The sequence below is a fragment of the Xyrauchen texanus genome, chromosome 43 (genome assembly GCF_025860055.1).
Source record: "Xyrauchen texanus isolate HMW12.3.18 chromosome 43, RBS_HiC_50CHRs, whole genome shotgun sequence".
Taxonomy (NCBI): Eukaryota; Metazoa; Chordata; class Actinopteri; order Cypriniformes; family Catostomidae; genus Xyrauchen; species Xyrauchen texanus.
Genome location: NC_068318.1, coordinates 14,619,642 through 14,625,641, shown reverse-complemented (window position 1 = coordinate 14,625,641; position 6,000 = coordinate 14,619,642). Strand labels below are relative to the sequence as shown.

General features: G+C 44.5%; 1 pseudogene; it reads right to left on the bottom strand.

Annotated features, from left to right (window-relative positions):
- LOC127635518 (uncharacterized) lies at positions 1 to 5,113 on the bottom strand (annotated as a pseudogene).
- Between the last annotated feature and the right edge of the window lie 887 nt (positions 5,114 to 6,000).

Genomic DNA, 6,000 nt, shown 5'->3' with positions numbered 1-6,000 from the left:
TCAGAGCCCCAACTGAAAATTTGGCACCAGCCACCACTGGTCCTCCTCCTTTAAAAGGTCAGTTCACTTCATGCATGTGTCCATGTATTGGTCATATGGCTCAGCCTTGTTTGGTTGCCTCAATGTGTAGTTGCGTCCATGGTTACTTTCTTTATTAGAACCGGAGCCATAACATTAGTACATATAGTGGTTGTAGTAATGTTCCTCTTGAGTGCTTCTGAAGTGGAAGTTAGGGTGAGGAAATTCCCAGACTCTGTATCCTATGGCCATTCCTGCCACTGCCCCAACACCTGCAGCAAGCATTGCCTTGTTTGCAAGGCCTATAATTGTATATTGGGAGCACAGCCCATGCTTTGCACTGATCGGAAGAAAGAAGAGCCACCCACGCCAAATCCTTCAGCTCTGAACATGCCTCTGTAGTGTGGGCAGAGAATCTTATTGTTGGTGTTCCAGTTGGGATACCCCCTCCGATGGATGGGTTTCCTCCTGGGTATGCTCCAGGTGGGTTTCCTGTTCTTATTGGGTAATGTCCAGCTTCTGGATATCCACTAGGGTTGTACCCACTTCTGTACCCTGGATACTGATTAGAATAACCTCCTGCAGTAGGGTAGCCCCCTTGGTTTGGAAATCATCCAGGGTTGGAGCCTCGTCCAGGATTTTGACCTCCAGTGGGATAACTACCACCAGCAGGGTACTGATTGGGATATCCTCCAGGATTAGTCCCCCCTCCACCAGGGTACTGCTGATTAGGCTAGCCTGGGTTGCCACCTGCAGACAGATTGGAGGGTTGCCTGGGATAGTTAGGCTGGGTCTTTGTTCCCTGTGATGGCTTTTGGGGAGGTGTCTTTATGACACCAGTCCCTTTCTTGCCTCCATCTGTATTGTGAAGCACTGCCATCAACACCAAAATGAACAGTACAAGTTTGCATAGCTGTTCCATTTTGGTCCAACCAAACCAATACACCTTGACTTAGAAGAAAAATGTGTTTTACACAGTTCTACACAATACTAATGAAATAAACTTACCTGAATGCTAGTGATGGGACAATATATCAAATTTCAAGCTATCGCAAACTCGCAAAAAATCACAAAATCAAAAAATATTATGAAAAATGCTTGAAGCTAAAATGGACATTTCTTTTCCATGTGAAGTGTCTATCAACAATGAGATCCATGCACTTTACTTTAATAAAATAATATGTCTTTTAATCTGAACTGGTTTTGCTTCGGGCCCAAAAATCATATTCATGGCACATAGCACAGTATAAATTGGTGAAAGCAAGATAATAATTTTGCCTTGAATTTGCCTCGGCTGCCCCATTTTTCAAAAATTGTTAACGGAGATAAAGCCATCATATTGTTCTTTCCTTGCTGTCCATGACCCATTCTGAACAGATCTGTGACCCACTTTTAAATCCACGAGTCACGACCCACAATTTCAGAAACACAGTTTTACTGTAATATCCATTCTGTTTTTTTTTTTTTTTTGCTTCATCTGGGGAATCATTGTAATGTCTGGCAAAAAACCATCATCAAAATTGATTCTAAACATCTTTACCATAGCTCTTATGGAGGACCCTTTTAGTATTAGGGAATTGCACACAATACAAGGAGAAACATGAGAGAATATTGGGTAACACTTTAGAATAATGGTCTGTCATTTATATGTAATTAAGCAGGAATAAATACAGGTTTAATGAGTAGTACTACATTAACACTTTAGTTACTAATATGGTAACATGATTAACCAATCAGTAAGTAATAGCGAACTGATGACTGAGTGTCACGATTGAAGGTGAAGGCAGACACGGGATGAGGATCTGCTTGCAGTTATACTTTATTAACTCAAAAGGCAACACGAAAAAACACGAACAAAGGAAACATCCACAATGGGAAAAGGTAAAACAAAACACGGAAGGCATATGAAGGGTTAACAAAACACGGAAGGCTTACAGAAGGAGTAACCGGGGAATAAACCAAGACAGAGAGAACGGATAACAGGCGTCCACATACATCAAAGACCGACAGGGGAATGGAGAAACAAACGGGGTTAAATACAGCGACACAGGAAGATAAGAAACGATATTCAGGTGCAGACAAAAACGCTGTGGCAGTGGTGATGAGGGCCGGGGACCATGGGAAATGTAGTTTTATACACAGACAGTGAAACACGGGGCGGACAACAAGGAAAATGTGACATGGAACCTGATAAGTGACAAGTGAAACAGAAAACGTGACACTGAGGTAGTTCACTGTTAGGTAATCACTAATTACTGAATTTGATTTTCTTCATTGAGAACTATCTACTATCTATGGCTCATTTAATATAACTTCTTATTAATTACTAATCAAAACTTAAACAGTGTCTAAAATGTGAATGCTTATGTTTTTAATCTTACAAGAAGTGTTTAATTTTATGTAAAGTGATTTTTTTTTAGTAACAATGGATCCAATAAAAAAAAAGAATGAGCATCATGTCCATCAAGCTTCTAATCCAATCAGGTTTTGCCATATTCAATGCTCGCGCTGAAACTGAAAGAAGAGCGAGTGCGATTTTGAGATGTCAACCAAAGCAGGTTCACATCTTAATAGATAGCATGCGTAAATCAACAGAGTCCAAAGGCTCAAAGGGGTGCCCTGCGAGAGCTTTTAGGACTAAAGTTAAGTCCCAAGTCGGAACTCTAGCTGGCCAAGGTGGGTTTAATTGTCTTGCTACTTTTAGGAACTTTATGATTAAGTCATGCTTGCCTATAGAGGCGCTGGCTTCATGTGCGTGATACCCAGATATAGTTGCCACATACACTTTGAGCGTTGACGGGGTGAGTCCTACATCTAATTGCTCTTGAAGAAATATTAGAATTTCATGTATGGGCAGTTTACTGGGTCCTTACTATGTGAGAGACACCAGTCAGTGAAAACCTTCCATTTTAGTGCACAGAGGCATCTTGTGGACAGTGCTCTGGCTTGTAAAATGGTGTTCATGACTGAACGCATCAGTTCTGGTGCATGTAGTTCAGGGGCCCCACATGCAGGTTCCACAGCTGGGGCTGGGGATGCCAGATTGTGCCAGGCACCTGAGAGAGGAGATCCCTCCTCAGCTCTATTTCCCATGGTGGGCTGTATAGCATCTCTATCATTTCTGGAAACCATGGCTGGTTGGGCCATTTTGACACAACTAATAGAACCGTTTCCTTGTCCTCCCGGACTTTGCAAATGACAGAGTGGATCAGGCATACCGTATTTGTGTGCCATTGCATCCATTTTCAAAGTGGCTTGGGACTTCGAATACCAAAGGGGACAGTGGGTATTCTGCACTGAGGCAAATAGATTTATTTCTGCTTTGCCAGATATTTCCCAAATCCTCAACACAGTTTGAGGATGAATTCTCCATTCTCCCAGTATCACCCCTTGGCGTGACAGTAGGTCCGTGCCGTAATACAGGCAGCCTGGGACATATGTTGCTCTCAGGGAGAGGAAATGGCGCTCGCTCCATAGGGGAAGGTGACCTGCCAGTCTCAACAGTGGCGGCGAATTAATTCCACCTTTGCGGGTTATATATGCCACAACTGTCATGCTGTCTGAGCGAACCAGGACATGACAGTTCCCTATTTCCGACTGAAAAGCCTTTAAGGCTATAATTACAACCGATAGCTCTAGGCGGTTGATATGCCACGCCCTCCTCACACCTGTCCAGGTCGAATGTCGGGTGTCCATCGCCCCATTGGGACACCTCACTGGTAAAATGCAGGAGCTGTCTATGGTACCAAAGCAGCTATACAGCTGTGGGATATAGTGATGCGCATATGCCCTTGGAGCCAAGCATGTTGTGGCACACGGCGCTTCAGCCAGCACTGAAGTGGTCTCATGTGTAAGAGACCTAATGGGATGATGGCCATAAATCCCAATGCTTTCTGAAACAGCTTCAGAGGAAGTGTTCTCCCAGTTTGAACTGAGACAGACACTGTAGAATGGCCTGAACGTGCTTGCTTGTGGAGTCGAGGCGGACTCCCAAAAAGGAGATATTTTGGCTGGGAGAGAGTGTGCTCTTCGCTCAGTTTACATTGAGGCCTGTTTAGATGCTGAAGCAGTAAGAATCTGTGTTGGCATAACAGAGCCTCTGATTGTGCTAGTAACAGCCAATCATCTAGGTAGTTCAAGATGTGTACGCCGTATTGATATCTCGTACTGAGTTAGCGGGCATGGGTCTTTTAGCCGGGCACAGGCTTGAGAAAGAGCGGGGGCGAGCCGTCTGCACTATGCTCCGTTTGGGCATAAAGTGCCTTATGGCTTGTGACTGCTGCTGAGTTGTGACGTAGCATTCAGCAAACTCACTGCGCCGCCAAAGAGGCTGGCTGGAGACACAGGGGCAGCCAATAGAGATGTCTTCTCTCTGTCACTCATCTCCGTGAGTCAGCCATATATGCCTTTCTAGAATGCCCAGGTTACCCATTAAATTTACGATGGCCTGCGCCGTGACTTTTGTGGCATGCAGCGCCAAGTCTGTTGTGCCCCGAAGCTCTTTAAAAGTCTCCGGATCAAAGCCTTGCTCATCCATTTGTCTGAGGAGCTTCGCTTGGAACACCTGGAGCACTGCCATTGCATCCAGCTTGTCCTGCCACCGAGTAGGCTTTTTCCGCCAGTGTGGACGTCTGCCTACATGGCTTAGAAGGATGAATGGGGCATGATTTCCATGCCCTGCTACTCGTTGGGCAGAGATGTGCCGCTACTGCCTCCTCCACCGGGGGTAGTTGGGCACAGCCGTTCTTTTCACCGTGGTCCACGTTTGTGAGAATGTAGTCACTGCGTGTGCACGCTGAGAGGGGAGTGTGCCAGGACTTAGATAGTTCGCTGTGCACCTCAGGGAAGAACAAGGCAGATCTGTGGGGCATGGCCGCTAGACGGTGTTCGGACTGCAAGAACCACTCATCAAGGCATACCTCTGGGGAGACAACTCGAGATTGAGTTCTTTGACCGCCCTTGCAAGGACGCGAAGCATCTCCCTGTCAGTGGTGCATACACGGTCCTCACCCTCATTGGGGGGAGGGCCGGTAGCATCATCCACTGACCAGTTGCCCGACGTGGTGAGAGACATGACATCATAATTATCATCCATATCATCCCCTGTGTCAGATCCACCAAACGAGACGGGGCAGCACGCTCCTTCAGAGGGCCGGAGCTCGTCTCGCACATAGCGTATGGGGAAATATGTGCTTCGTGGAGATTGAGGGGCTCGTGTGGCATGTCCACCTCAAGTTCGCCCTGCTCAACCTCGCGGCCCAAGGGGGCGTGGCCCAGACAGAAAATGCAGCTCTCATGCTTGTCTGACAGCAGGATGTGTCTCTCGCACAAGGAACACTTACGGAACGACATCTTGAAAAAGACGCGAACACGTAAGTGGCTCTTCTAGATATATAAAAATAAATATAGATTTATATTTATATAACTTATATTTATAACACACAAGTACAATTTGCTTTAAAAGGATACTCTACACCTGCTCATTAATTATTAAAGCATTACCACGACCCTCTCTTTAGAATAATGGTCCAGATCATTAGTAATTCCATTATACTTATGTGGTAACAATTGACTCATTACTTATTATTGACAATTGACTCATATAACAATTATTAAAAAAAGACCTTCAGCAATATCAAACATGCAGAATTTTATAATTTGATTTAATGAACATAAGAGATATCCCAAGGAATACACAGGTTGGGCACATACATCCCTGTATTTCTGTAATGTAAGCTAACTATGATCATGGCCATAAACACCATAGACACTGAGGGGGACATCATGTTTTCATATTAGTTATTAGTACTAACTAAAGTGTTAATGTAGTACTACTCATTAATCCTGTATTAATTCCTGCATAATTAACTATTAATGACGGACCATTATTCTAAAGTGTTACTTAATAATGGACTAGCCATATAATGAGGCTCTGCAGCTCTTTCAGCTAATCCATGTTGTTGTGGTGTCCATGAACCATGG